We start from the raw sequence: 15,809 nt of genomic DNA, 5'->3' as shown, positions 1-15,809 counted from the left end.
TGATGAGTTGTCTGTTTGTGACTTCTGCCCTTCTGCCCATTTTCTATTTGGATTTTTTTTTAACTGTTGGATTTCAAGCCTTCTCTATGTATTCTAGAAACTAGTTCTTTATTGAATATGTGGTTTGTTAAGTAATTTATTCCACTCTGTAGCTTGTCTTTTCATTGTTTTAACATGGTTGTTCACAGAGCAAATATTTTTAATTTTGATGAAATTTCAGCTCTAGATCCTGAAAATTTTAGAAAACTTTTATTCTAAAAGTTTTACAGTTTTTCACTTTTCATTTAAGTCCATGATCGATTTTGTGTAAGGTGTGAGACTTAGGTCAAGGTTCTTTTTTTTTTTTTTTTTTTTTTTGCCTGTGGATATTCAGTTGCTCTACCACCATTTGTAGGAAAGGCAGTCTTTCTCCATCGAGTTGTTTTTGTACCTTTGTCAAAAAGCAGTTGGGCATATTTGTGTGTTTCTATTTCTGAGTTCTCTCTTCTGTTTTATTCATTTATTGGGTTAACTGATTCCTTCTACTGCATTATTTTCCAAAATTGTTTTAGGTATTCTTTTTTTGCCTCTGTACGTAACTTTTAGGATAATTTTTTTCTGTATTTACAAAGAATTTTGATAGAATTATGCTAGGAATTGCATTTAACTCATATAAATTCAGAGAGAATTGACATGTTTCTATAGTGAGTCTGCAAATCCATGAACATGTTATGTCTCTCAGTGTTTTATAGCTCTTTGATTTCTCTCATCAGTATTTTGTAGTTTCCAGCATACAAGTATTATACATGTTTTGTTAGATTTATAACTAAGTATTTAATTTTTTGGAGTGATTATAAATGGTATTGTTTTTTAAATTTCATTGTTCATATGTTCGTCGCTAGTATGTAGAAATACAATAGGGTTTTATATGTTTGTCTTATATCCTGCAGCCATACAGAACTCACTAGTTCTAGGAATTTTTGCTAGATTTCTTGGGATTTCCTACATAGGCAATTATTTGCAAATAGGGGTAGTCTTCTTCTTCTTTTTTTTTTTTATCTGTATGCCTTTTATTTCCTTTCCTTGTTATTGCACTGATTAGAACTTCCAAAACTGTACTGAAAAGATTGGTGAAAGTAGACATACTTGCCATGCTTTTTTTTTTTTTTTTTTTTCTTAAAGACAGGATCTCACTCTGTCACCCAGGCTGGAGTGCAGTGATGCGATCATGGCTCAGTGCAGCCTTGACCTCCTGGGCTCAAGTGATCCTTCCACCTCAGCCTCCTGAGTAGCTAGGACCACAGGTGGGCACCACCACACCCAGCTAATTTTTTTGTTCTTTTTTTTTTTGTACAGACAGGGTTTCCCTACGTTGACCAGGTTGGTCTTGAACTCCTGGGCTAAAGCAATTTTCCCACCTTGGCTTCCCAAAGTGCTGAGATTATAAGTCTGAGCCACTGTGCCTGGCTGCCATATTCTTTATCTTAGGAAAAAGTATTCAGTCTTTCACAATTGAGTATAATATTAGCTTTAAGTTTTTAATGCAAACTCTTCATCAAGTTGATGAAGTCTCCTTTATTCATATTTTTCTAAGAGGTTTCTTAGGTACTGAATTTTGCCTATTGCTTTTTTTTTTTTTTTTGCAAGAGTTCATGATTATGTGATTGTTACCTCCTTTAGCTTGTTGACATGATTTTCTAATATTCAATCAACTTGCCATCCCTGCAATAAACCCCCCTTGATTACTTTGTATAATCTTGCTGTATATTGCTGAATACTATTTGCTAATATTTAGTTTAGGATTCTTAGGTTTATATTCATGTCTTTGCCTAGTTTTGGCATCGGGGTAATACTAACTTAATAAAATGAAATGGAAAGTGTTTCCTCCTCTTCTGTTTCTGGTGTAGAATTGGTGTTAATTCCTTTTAAAGTATTTTGTTGACTTCTCCACCTGGGCTTGGAGATTTCTTTTTTTCTTTTTTCTTTTCGAGTTTTATAAACTGTGAATTTATTTTACTTGATAACTAAAGAACTATTCAAATTATCTATTTTATATTAGATGGGTTGTGATAGTTTGAGGAAGTGGCCCATTTAGTCTAAAAATGTGTAGAGGTGTTCATAGTACTCTATTTTGCTGTCTGCAGAGTCTGCCATGAGATCTCTGTTGCATTCCAGATACTGGTAATCTGTGTCGTCTCTGTTTTTCTTTGCCTTTTTTCCGCCTTCTGCTTGCTTTGGGTTTATTTTGCTCTTGAGATGGGAGCTTAAATTATTGGTTTGAGATTTTTTCTCTTTTCTAATGTATGCATTTAGTGCTATAAATTTCCCTTCAGCATTGTCTTAGCTATGTTCCATATATTTGGATATATTGTAGTTTCATTTTTCATTCAGTTCAATGTATTTTTTTATTTTCCTTGAGACTTCCTGTTTGGCTCTTAGGTAGTGTAAATTTCTGTTTATTCCTGTATCTGCCGTACATTTAAGTCATTGCTAATTATTTACCATCCTAAATAATATTGTCAGAAATAACATCCTTTAATCAGGCACGGTGGTTCATGCCTATAACCCTAGCCCTTTGGGAGACCAAGGCAGGAGGATCCCTTGAGCCTAGGACTTCAAGACCTGCCTAGGCAACATAATGAGATCTTGTCTCTACAAAAAAAGAAAAAAAAAAAAATTAACAAATTAGCCAGGTGTGGTGGTACATGCCTGTAGTCCTAGCTACTTAGGAGCTGATGTGGGAGGGATTGTGTGAGACAAAGAGTTCTAGGCTGCAGTTAACTAAGAAGGTGCCACTGCATTCCTGCCTGGGTGACAGAGCAAGAAAGACCCTGTCTCTTAAAACAAAAACAAAAACAAACAAAATATTTGGGCAGCTTCCATCTTCTAAAGCTGAGTTTTCTAGATTTTTGTAAATGTTATAAGAACTTATGCTTCATTTATTTATTTTTTAATATGCTTATCCCTCATGCAGCATCTAGACTTAGGCTTTTATTAGATAAAATGGTCTTATATAATGTAAACAACGTTGGAATTAAAAAAAAAAAAAAACTACCCCGATCTGATCAGCATGCATTATATATCAAAACATTACTATGTACTACATGAATATGTACAATTATTTGTCAATTAGAAAAATCAGTAAAATTAATACTTTAAAAATATGTGCCCAGCCTTCACCACTATTGTAGTTATAAATATTACCTGGGTAGGTAATAAAAGAATATATGCCCAAGTGGAATCTGAAAGTGGGAGACCATCCTCAACATGGACAAAGCAGAGAAAAAAATAAAAAATATATATAATGGGAGAATAATTCCTATTTCATAAACTCCTCAAAGTTGGATTTGGTCAGACTGCTGAGTAGATCTTTCCAACAAGTTTTTACCATTAACCTACTTTCACTCTGCCACCGTCTCATGAGATTTTTTAGAAATGTTACTTGGTTACTAAGTGGTTGAAGATTGTTCTTTTATCTTCCTGTTATTGATTTCTAGTTTGAGTCCATATTGGTCGGAGAAGAGATTCTGTATGATTTTGTTATTTTAAATTTGTTGAGATTTGCTTTATTGCTCAGGTCTATCTTGGTATGATCTATCTTAGTCTGTGATCCATGTGCATTTGGGGAGAAATTTATATTCTGCTGTTTTGTGGTAGACTGTTTTATAAATGTTGATTAGATCTGGTTGGTTGATGTAGTGTTGAGTTCTTCTGTATCCTTGTTGATTTTCTGTGTAGTTGTTCGATAGACACTTGTGTGATAAACACTTGAGAGAGAGAGAAAGAGAGCGAGAGATACTGAAGAGATATCTGCAGTTATAACTGTGCATTTGTCTTTTTAGTTCTTTAGTTTTTGCTTCACATATTTTTCAACTTTGTTATTTGGTGCGTACACATTTAGGATTGCTATGTCTTCTTGATGAATTGGCCCTTTTATCATTATAAAATGTACATCTCTGTCTCTGGTATAGCCATTCTCACTTTTCTTTGGTTAATTTTTTTTTTTTTTTTTTGAGCTGGAGTCTCACTCTATCACCCAGGCCGCAGTGCAGTGGCATGATCTTGACTCACTGCAACCTCTGCCTCTTGTGTTCAAGCAATTCTCCTGCCTCAGCCTCCTGAGTATCTGGGATTACAGGCGCACGCCACCACACCCAGCTAATTTTTGTATTTTTAGTAGAGACGGGGTTTCGACACATTGACCAGGCTGGTCTCGAACTCCTGGCCTCATGGTCCGCCCGCCTTGGCCACCCAAAGTGTTGCGATTATAGGCGTGAGCCACTGTGCCCAGCCTGGTTAATGTTTACATGATTTATTTTTTCCATCCTTTTACTTTGAGGTTGCCTTTTTAGTATATTTGAAGTAAGTTTCTTGTAGGGAGCAATTAGTTGGGTCATGTTTTTTAATCTACTCTATTAACATGTTTTTTAATGAATATATTTAGACTAATATATTTACTGTAGTTGTTGCTATGTTAGGGCTTACATCTGCCATTTTATTTTCTGTTCATCCCTGTTTCTCTTTTGTCTGTTTTCTTTTTCCTCCCTTTTTATGGGTTATTTGAGCATATTTTATTTTTTTGAGACAGGGTCTCACTCTGTTGCCCAGGCTGGAGTGCACTGGTGCCATCACAACTCACTGCAGCCTCTGGGCTTGAGTGATCCTCCCACCTCAGCCCCCCCCAAGTAGCTAGGACCATAGGTGTGTGCCACCATATCTGGCTAATTTTTTTTTTTTTTTTTTGAGACAGAGTCTCGCTCTGTCGCCCAGGCTAAAGTGCTGTGGCACAATCTCGGCTCACTGCAACCTCCATCTCCCGGGTTCAAGTGATTCTTCTGCCTTAGCCTCCTGAGTAGCTGGGACTACAGGCATGTGCCACCACACCTGGCTAATTTTTGTATTTTCAATAGAGACAGGGTTTCACCATATTGGCCAGGCTGGTCTCGAACTCCTAACCTCATGATCCGTCCGCCTCAGCCTCCTAAAGTGCTGGGATTACAGGCGTGAGCCAACGTGCCCAGCTCATCTGGCTAATTTTTTAAAATATTTTGTAGAGACAGGGTCTTGCTATGTTGCCAACATGCTGTGTTGCCCAGGCTGGTCTCAAACTCCTGGACAGAAGCAATACTCCTGCCTTAACCTCCCAAAATGCTGGATTACAGGCATGAGCCACCATACCCAGCAAGCGATGTTAGAATTCTATTTTGATTCATGTGTTTCGTTTTTGAGTGTATCTCTTTGTGTATCTTTTTTGGTGGTTGCTCTAGCTATTAATTGTATATACATAATTTATTACAGTCTACTGTTGTCATCATTTAACCAGTTTGAGTGAAGTGTAGAAGCCTTACCTCCTTTATGGCTCTTTACCCCATTTGTAATATAATCATCTTACAGTGTTTCCTGTACACACATTTAGAATCATGTCAGACAGCTATATCCTTGCTTCAGGTGTCAAACATAATTTAGACAACTCAAGACAAGGGAAGCCTATTGTATTTTCCCATATTTTTGCTTAACTACCTTTTTTTGTTTGTTCCTGCTCTTCTGTGGTTTCCTCTTTTACCATTATCTTTCTATTTAGAAAATTTCTTTTAGCCATTCTTTTGAGGTATATATGTTGGACAAAGTTTTGCTTAGTTTTTCTTCATTTGAGAATGTTTTGATTTCTCCCTCTAGCCTATAATATATTTTTACTGAGTAGAGGATTCTGGGTTGATAGTCTTGCTTCATCACTTGAAAAATATTGTACCACTCCCTTCTGGCCTCCATGTTTTTTTTTTTGTTTGTTTTTGTTTTTTTGTTTGTTTGTTTTTTTTGAGACAGTCTCACTGTATCTCCCAGGCTGTAGTGCAGTGGTGTGATCTCGGCTCACTGCAGCCTCCACCTCTTGGGTTCAAGTGATTCTCCTGTCTCAGCCTCCCGAGTAGCTAGGACTACAGGCGTGGGCCATCATGCCTGGCTAATTTTTTGTATTTTTAGTAAGAGACGGGGTTTCACCATGTTGGCCAGGCTGGTTTTGAACTCCTGATCTCAAGCAATTCACCTGCCTTGGCCTCACAAAGTGCTGGGATTACAGGTGTGAGCCACTATATCCAGCTGGTTTTGTTTTATTTAAAAATTAATTAATTCATTCAGTTTTTTAGAGATTTAGAGACAGAGTTTTGTACTGTCACCCAGGCTGTAATGTAGTGGCAAGATCATAGCTCACTGCAGCCCCAAGGTCCTGGGCTTAGTGAGGCTCCTGCTGGAGCCTCCCAAGTAGCTAGGATACAAGTGTACACCACCTCATATGTGTGTGTGTGTGTGTGTGTGTGTGTGTGTGTGTGTGTGTGTGTGTATATACACACACACACACACATATATATATTTTTAATAATTTAAACTTTTATTTTAGATTCATGGGGTACATATGTAGTTTGTTACATGGGTGTAGTGCATGATGCTGAAGTTTGGGGTATGAATGGTCCTGTCACCCAGGTAGTGAGTAAAGTACCCAATAGGTTGTTTTTCAGCCCTTAGCCCCCACCCACCCTCTCCCCTCTAGTAGCCCCAGTGTCTCTTGTTATCTTTATGTCCATGTGTACCCGTAGTTTAGCTCCCACTTACAAGTGAGAACATGCGGTATTTGGTTTTCTGTTTCTTTGTTAATTCACTTACGATGATGTCCTCTAGCTGCATCCATATTGCTGCAAAGGACTTGATTTCCTTCTTTTTTATGGCTACATAGTATTCCATGGTATATTTGTACCACATTTTCTTTATCCAGTCCACCATTGATGGGCGCCTAGATTGATTCCATGTCTTTGCTATTGTGAATAGTGTTGCAATGAACATAAAAGTGCATGTGTCTTTTTGGTAGAACAATTTATTTTCTTTTGGATATATACCCAGTAATGGGATTGCTGGGTCGAATGGTAGTCCTGTTTTAAGTTATTTGAGAAATCTCCAAACTGCTTTCCCCACTGGCTGAACCAGTTTACATTCCCACTAACAGTATATAAACGTTTCCCTTTCTCTGCAGCCTTGCCAGCATCTGTCATTTTTTTTTTGACTTTTTAATAATAGCCATTCTGACAGGTATGTTTGCATTTCTCTGATGACTAGTGATATTGAGCATTTTTTTCAAGTTTGTTGGCTGCTTGTATGTCTGTTCATGTCTATTGCCCACTTTTTAATAGGGTTGTTTTTTGCTTGTTGAATTGATTAAGTTCCTTATAGATTCTGGATATTAGACCTTTGTCAGATACATAATTTGTGAATGTTTTCTTCCATTTTGTAGGTTGTCTGTTTACTGTGTTGATAGTTTCTTTTGCTGTGCAGAAGCTCTTTAGTTTAATTAGGTACCACTTGTCAATTTTTGTTTTTGTTGCAGTTGCTTTTTAGGACTTAGTCATGAATTGTTTGCCAAGGCTGATGTCTAGAATGGTATTTCCTAGGTTTTCTTTTAGGATTTCTATGCTTTTAGGTCTTACATTTAAGTCTTTAATTCATCTTGAGTTAATTTTTGTATGTGGTAAAAGGTACTGTCCGGTTTCATTCTTCTGCACGTGGCTAGCCAATTATCCCAGCACCATTTATTTGAATAGGGAGTCCTTTCCCATTGCTTGTATTGTTGAAGAGCAGATGGCTGAGGTTTGTCTTTATTTTGGGGTTCACTTTTCTGTTCCATTTGTCCATGTGTCTGTTTTTGTACCAGTACCATGCTGTGTTGGTTACTGTAGCCTTATAGTGTTGTTTGAAGTTGAGTAATGTAATACCTCTGGCTTTGTTCTTTTTGCTTAGAATTGCTTTGGGTACTTGGGTCGTTTTTTGGTTCCAGATGAATTTTAGAATAGTTTTTTCTAATTCGGTGAAAAATGACATTGGTTGTTTGATAGGAATTGCATTAAATCTGTAGATTGCTTTGGGCAGTATGGCCATTTTAATGATGTTGATTCTTCCAATTCATGAACATGTAATGTTTTTCCATTAGTTCTCTATAACTTGTTTAAGTAGTGTTTTGTAGTTCTTTTTGTAGGGATCTTTTACCTCCTTGGTTAGATGTATTCCTAGGTATTTTATTTGTGTGTGTGTGGCTATTGTAAATGGGATAGTATTTTTGATTTGGCTCTCACCTGGAATGTTATTGGCATATAGAAGTGCTACTGATTTTTGTACATTGATTTTGTATCCTGAAACTCTACTGAGCCCATTTATCAGTTCTAGGAGCCTTTTGATGAAGGCTTTAGTGTTTTCTAGGTATACAATCATATTATAATGAAAACAGATAATTTGACTTCTTTTCTTACATATATGCCTCTTATTTCTTCCTCTTGCTCAATTGCTCCCTCTAGGCCTTCCTGCCTGTTCTTAATTTTTTTTTTTTTTTTTTTTTTTATGAGACAGAGTCTCGCTCTTTCACCCAGGCTGGAGTGCAATGGCATGATCTCAGCTCACTGCAGGCTCCACCTCCTGGGTTCATGCCATTCTCCTGCCTCAGCCTCTCCAGTAGCTGGGACTACAGGTGCCCACCACCATGCCTGACTAATTTTTTGTATTTTTAGTAGAGACAGGGTTTCACCATGTTAGCCAGGATGGTCTCGATCTCCTGACCTCGTGATCTGCCTGCCTTGGCCTCCCAAAGTGCTGGGATTACATGCGTGAGCCACTGTGCCCGGCCCTAAATTTTTTTTTTAAAAGATGAGAGTCTTGCTATATTGCCAAGACTGGTGTTGAACTGGCCCGAGCAATCTTCCTGCTTGAGCCCCCATCATGAGCCACTTCATTTGGTGGCTTTTGATGAGCAATCTGCTTTCATTTGAATTATTTTTGTTTTCTCTTGTAGATAAGATTTCATTTATTTTCTGAATGCTTTCTTTGTCCTTAGTTTTCAAAAGTTTAATTAGGGTGTAACTTGGCACAGATTTTTTGTGTGTGTGTCCCTCCTCTTTCCACTTCATTCACCTTCTTTATGTTTGGGTTCTTTGCCAAATTGGGGAAGTTTTTAGCCCTTAATTTCTTCAAGTACTTTTTCAGTCCTCCCCTCCCTTTCTCCTCTGCTTCTGGGACTCCAGTGAAACAAATGTTTGATCTTTCATATAGTCTCACTGGTCCTTGAGGATCTGTTCATTTGTTCTTCCACCTGTGTTCTTGATATTATCATGCAACTTCTACTATATTCTATTTTATTGATTTCCTTTGTTTGTGCCCTCATTCTGCTTTTGATCCCATTTACTGCACTTTTATTTAATTATTGTATTTTTTGGTTCTAAAGTTTCCATTTGGTTCACTTATATTTTCTGTTTGTTTGCCAAGATTGTCTGTTTTCTTAGTGAGGGTTTCTGTTGTTTTGTTTTAAACATGTTCATAATTCCTTGTGGAAGCATTTTCATCATGGCTGCTTTAAAATCATTGTCAGATCATTCTAACAGCGCCCCATGTGGGCTCCACTGGACTCCACTCACACAACAGGGATGGGGGATGTTGGAGGTGGGAGATCATTACTAGATGAATGTGTTGGATCCCTACTTGGCTTTCTCTCACTTCACACTCCTGAGGGGTGTTATATGCCTCCTTACAGACTTTCAAGAATGGAAGTCTAGGCCCTCCACTTGACCTTCTGGCATGGGTGAGGGTGAGGCCAGTGTTTTGTGTATTTTGGGCTAGAGTAGCACTTTTTTTGTCTAAAGTTTTTTTTCTTGCTGGACTGCTCCTTCCTGGTCTTTTGACTGGCGGCTTTTGTTGGGGCTTTATTTTTGTCTTCTCCTACTGTTATTTCCAGGTTGCCAGTTTTACAGCTGCAAGTCTGAGATGTAATTAGGCAAAAAGAAAACTCAAGGGAAACTTAATCTTAGGTCCTGAGGCGCCTAGTCAGTCTGCGTTCCTTTCTCTACCGTTCACAGACTTCTTAGGCTTGTTTTATACGTAATGTGTAGCACTTTTATTTGTACTTAGTGAGAGGAATAGGAAAAATTGTATCTACTCCGTCTTCCAGGAAGTAGAACACCAAGTCACTCCTTTTAGAAAACCTCCAGTGACTCTCTGTTGCCTGTAGATCATCATCTAAGTTTCTTCGTCTGTTATTCAGAGAGCTTCTTAATCTGTGAAGAATCTTAGCTTTTCTCTCCTCTTCCAGCTACTCCTGTGTGTCTCTGTTACACCATTTGATGTTCTATAGAATTCTATTCTATAGGATTCTGCGTTTCTACTGTCTGTATACCATGACCTTGATCAATTTGTTCTTCTGTCTGAAATGCCCCAATCGTTCATCTCAAGGCCATGTATCTCATCACCTTGTAATCTGCAAGCTGTTAGGTATTTGACTGGATCATCAGTTGTTTCAGAAGATGTGAAGCTGGAACTATTGAAAAATGTCAAAATAATATGTTCTGCACCAGAATAGTTTGATTGTCCTTCTAAAGTAAGGTAATGATTGTAAATTTGGTTGTTAATATATCGATATCACCAGTCACTGATTGTGGAGCATCTACTCTTTGTTGAGTATTGGACTTAAACATTGGAATAGTAGATAATTTAAGGTTTGCATGTAGTTAAATGGCATTTCTTTAAGAATAAAGCGTTAGTAGTGCTAAATGATGCCTTATTGTTTTAATCTTTCTTAATGATAAAGACTTGGCCAGTGGTTTTGAATCCTAGCTGCATATGTTGTTTACCTGGGGAGCTCTGAAATAATTCCTGTGCCTAGGTCTAAACCCAGAGATTGTCATTCAGTTGATTTGAACTGGGGCTCTCACATTTATATTTTTTAAAAGCTCACCACATGATTCTAATATGTAGCTGGGTTAAAATATAAGTGAATACCAGTGGTTTCAGTCACTTTTAAAGTTCTTTCCCAGAATGCTTCCAGCTGTGCAGCTTTTAACTTTATACTTCAAAGTTTTTACCTTAGCAGATTAAAAAAAAAAACCCTTGTACTTCCTGCAGATGACTCATCCAGGAGAGTCATTATATGAACTATGAGCTGGTTTGCAAAAAGAAGAAAACATTTTGTGGCAATAATTAAATTTCTGTAGACAATATGAAATAACAGAATTCAGGATTATTCTCTCAAAGATTTAAAAAAAATTCTCTATTCATTTTTTTAAAAGGTGGTTGCAGGAACAGTACAGAGCTTATAGCATCCTATATAATCCATTGATACTGTAGAATTTTTTGTTGAATTAATAGTCTTAATCTCACTTCAAGTGTTTACTTTTGTCAGATACTAAGATACATAGTTGGCACAAATATAGATAATAATTTACTGCTACAGCAGAGAAATCAAACATTAGTCGTGATTAATAAATGAGACACTCTTAAATTTCTTATGATAAAACTGGTGTAAACATTTGGCATGTAAGTAGTTAATGTATTTAATTTAAGAGACTGACAGACTTTTAGTTTCTAATAATAAAAGCAGTTAGGGATAAGGAAACAAGGGCAAGGCAGAGGAAGAAAAGAAGGAGAAAAGAGGTCAGTTAATAAAGAACATAGAGAAAAAATAGACTCAAAGATAAGAATTCAATTAACTTTGTGACAACAAGCCTTTCCTCTGAGGAAGAAGAAATTAGGTGCTCTAGTTCATTATTTATTTTAGGGCCATATACTCAATTTGGTTTATTATATTATGACTCCAAAGCACAGAAAGAATTATAAAATAACACTGACCTTTTTCCCTACACATAGTAATTTATTGAGCAATAAGTTTCTAGTTTCTTACAGAAACTGGCATGACTGAGGGGACTACTTTAAAGGGGCTGATGCTTCATATTAGGTTAATCTCTAGGAATGGTAATAAGAACATTATTAGATAATTGTCAAAGTATTTGTCAAATTTTGTTTTTCTAAATGTATAAGCTGTAACTTTTATTTAATATATATTTTTATGGAATCTAAGAATTTTGAAGAAATTTGATCATGACAGGATTTCTAAGGCCATGAGAAGGCGTTAATTTTATTATGCCAACAGTTTTCTGTGGACTTACTAGTATGATTGTACAGTTGATCCTTGAACAATAGGTTTGAACCAGATGGGTTCACTTTATGTGGCTTTTCTTCTATATCTGTCACCCCTGAGACAGCAAGGCCAACCTATCCTCTTCCTCCACTTTCTCAACTGACTCAATGTAAGGACAACAAGGATGATGACATTTTTGATGATCCACTTCCAGTTAATGAATAGTAAATATATGTTCTCTTCTTTTGATTTTCTTAATAAGATTTTATTTTCTCTAGCTTTATTGTAAGAATATTGTATATAGTACATATACAAAATATATGTTAATTGCTTTTATGTTATTGGTAAGGCTCTGGTCAGCAGTAGGCTCTTAGTAGCTGAGTTTTTGGGGAGTCTAAAGTTACATGTGGATTTTTGACTATGTGGAGGGCAGGTGCCCATAATCCCTGTATTGCTCAAAGGTCCACTTACAATTAATACTTACAGTTTCATTTCCAAATTTGTATGCCATGACTGGATCTCCGTTATTCTGGCAAGAGATAAAGATACTGACTCCCATGGAGTCTCTGATGAGCAGGGGTGGGGCAAGTCTCTGTACTCAAACATTGAGGGCAGATTTTGAAGTTACCCTTTATGCTTCTATATTTGGCATATGTGTCATATTACAAGTTTGGAAAATGAGCTTACTGACAGAAGGGACCATGGAAAAAAATCACTTTCCTTATTTCAAAAGAAAATAAATCTTTTAAAAATTAGCCCTTAAAATTATCTCCAAACTTAGCCATTTGTCTTATGTTCACTGACAGTATGCTTGGGACTTGTAGGGAAGGGACACACACACAATGGTAAATAAAAACTGGCTCAGTGCCTGACTTTGTAAAGCACATGTTTTTAATAGATGCTAAATTTTATGCCTGGAAATGTAGGCTACAATGGAAATGTGGGAAGGGCCAGGTAAACAAGGATCAAATTACGCCAAGTCCCCCAAAAAGTCTAACACAAAGTGAACATCAGAAGGTCATCGGAAAAACCAGGAGAATGGGGTATTAAAACACAAGAAGACAGGAAAAGCAGTGCTAATTTCTGTAAGTATGGTTGTGGATATTTGTGTGTCATGGTATTTTTTTTTCACAGAAGCTTTCATATAGATTATCATGTCTTTACTGATTTAAGGATCTCTGTTTTAGGATTAGAAAATAATTTCATTTGTCCCTGTAATAATGTAAATTATTAGAAAATAATTTCATTTGTCCCTTAGAAAGGAGGGCAAGTGCAACATTTGCAATGTTTTCTTTTAAACATTTTTCTGATAGAAGATTATATAATCAGTTTGGTTTTAGATCAAGAAAATACGATTAAGACCTAATTAGATATTTTTATAGACTTGATTTTAAATCAGGAATTACTGCTTTTAAAATGCTTTGACCAAAAAGATGATCCTTGTAATTAAATATAACCAAGTAAAACTACTTGGTAAAATATGGTTTTATATTATTCTATTTACATACATTTATTTTGGTCCCAACTCATGATTGTAAAGCCTGTGAACCACAAAGTGTTCTGGATCATCAAACGATAGCAAATAAAAATTAAAAAAAAAAAACTGCATCAGATTTTTTTTCAAACATGAGTGTAAAATAATTAAGTCTAAGACTTGTTCTTACATATTAAATTACAAGTAAGAGCACGGGTCATCTCCCCTATTTAAATATTTTTCAGACTGAAATTTATTTTTTCATTTTCGTAGATTTTACTTGTCAACATACAGATTGAGGCTTTCTTAACATCTACCCTTTGCTATATGCTCAGGTCATGTGTATGTATATGTACATATAATTTTAAAAAATTACTTTTTAGATACAGGATCTCTCTGTGTTGCCCGGGTTAGAGTGCAGTGGCACGATTGTAGCTAATTGTAACCTCAAACTCCTGGGCTCAAGTGGTCCTCCCACCTCAGCCTCGCAAGTAGCTAGGGCTGTAGACATGTGCTACCATGCCCAGCTTTTTTTTTTTTTTTTTTTTTTTTTTGAGAGATGAGGTCTCACTATTTTGCCCAGGCTGGTCTTGAACTCTTGGGGTCAAGCAATCCTCCTGCCTTAGCTTCCCAAAGTGCTGGGATTACAGGTGTGAGCCACCACACCTGGCTACATATAATTACTCATTGTAATAAACGCTATTTGAGTTCATATTATATCTTAAGTAATTCAACAAGTAAAAATGACATGGTTCCTTCTGTCAGTGAGCTCTTGTGAGAAGGGGAGATGGATAATGATGAATGATAATCATAATAGAGTGGAAGGTAAATGGTAGCACTGAGGAGGGAGAGAATGGGTACTCATCCTCACCTTGAGTGTTGTGTCAGGGAAGGTTTCACAGAGAAGGTGAATCTAAGATAGGGTTAAAGCATGAGTAGGAATTTCATGGACAAAGGATTGTAGTAATGATATTTCAGCGAAGATGACATCATAGGCCAGGGCTCAAACCGTGAAACAGTATTGCAAGTTCAGAGAGTTGCACTTGGTTTCTTGCTAATGAGAAAAACATGAAGTGGAGAGAGAGGCAGGAGGATGATCTGGAAAAGACTTAAGTCTTGTAAAAGAATTGGCTGTGGAGTACCAGTCGGGATTTTCAAATGGAGTGAAAGAATTAATTTTGCAAGTGGGTAAAGGCGGGTGAGTCTGGAGTCAGGAAATGTTTCCAAGGTAATATGGTAATTGAGGCAATAGTGCTGTTGAGAAGAGGGTAGAATCAGCAGGCTACGTGCCATTGCATGTAGAGGGTACAGGAAAAGAATAACTTGAGGGTTTTCTTAAGTGTTTGCCTTTGGTTTTTATAATACGTATGTGGGTTTGGACATATGTTGAGAAATAACGTAGAAAAGCTTGTCACAGATGACTGTAATTTTACCTAAATTTATTTTATTTTGAAATAATTTCAGACTTATAGAAAAATTGCAAAGATAATTCAAAGAATTACTGTATAGGTTTCACTCCACATTCTCCTAATATTAACTTTTTACCATATTTGGTTTCATATTTTCATGAGACAGTATTTGTTTCTGAACCATTTGGGAGTAATTTGTAGACATTATGCCCCTTAGCCCCTAAATACTTATGTCCCTTTATTCCTAAGTATGTCTCCCTAAATAAGGATTTTTAAAAAATATATAACCACAATATAATCGTCAATATCAGGAAGTTAACATTGATGCAGTACTCTATAGACTTTATTTAAATTTTGCAGTATTTCCTAATTTCCTTTTAAGTGAAAGAGAAACTGTTTCCCCTGGTTTAGGTTCCAGTTCAGGATTATATGTGTTACTTTTGGTTTTTCATGTCTCTTTAGATTCCTTAATACAGAACACTTCCTCAGTCTTCCTTTGTGTTTCATAATATGACTTTTTTTTTTTTTTTTTTTTTAAAGAGATGAGATCTCACTATGTTGCCAAGGCTGGCCTTGAACTCCTGGCCTCAAGCAGTCCTCCCACCTCAGCCTTCCAAAGTGCTGGGATTACAGACAAAAGCCACGTGCCCAGCTGATAAACGACATTTTTTAAAGAATTCCAGTCAGTTATTTTTTAGAAATATTTTTGCCATTTGAGTTTGTCTGCTATTTCCTCATGATTAGATTCAGGTTATGCATTTCTGGCTGGAATACTACAGAAGTGATGTGTCTTCAGAATCTCTTGTCAGGACACCCATACTATTGTTTTGTTCCTTTACTGGTGATGTATACTCATACTATTTTTAGTAGAGACGGGGTTTCACCATGTTGACCAGGCTGGTCTCAAACTCCTGACCCCAAGTGATCTACCCGCCTCAGCCCCACAAAGTGCTGGGATTGCAGGTGTGAGCCACTGCGTCCGGCCTGAGCCTTTTCTTATATTCTGGCAACA

The 15,809-nt window shown here is 36.7% G+C and overlaps 1 protein-coding gene across 4 annotated transcripts in view; it reads left to right on the top strand.

Annotated features, from left to right (window-relative positions):
• The window catches only part of SESTD1 (SEC14 and spectrin domain containing 1), a 162,656-nt gene that overhangs the window by 14,925 nt on the left and 131,922 nt on the right, over window positions 1–15,809 (top strand). The window lies entirely within an intron of this gene.

Source organism: Pan troglodytes, chromosome 13, assembly GCF_028858775.2.
Source record: "Pan troglodytes isolate AG18354 chromosome 13, NHGRI_mPanTro3-v2.0_pri, whole genome shotgun sequence".
In the NCBI taxonomy this organism is placed as follows: Eukaryota; Metazoa; Chordata; class Mammalia; order Primates; family Hominidae; genus Pan; species Pan troglodytes.
Note: the sequence above shows the minus strand (reverse complement) of the source record. Positions and strands in the feature narration are given on the sequence as shown.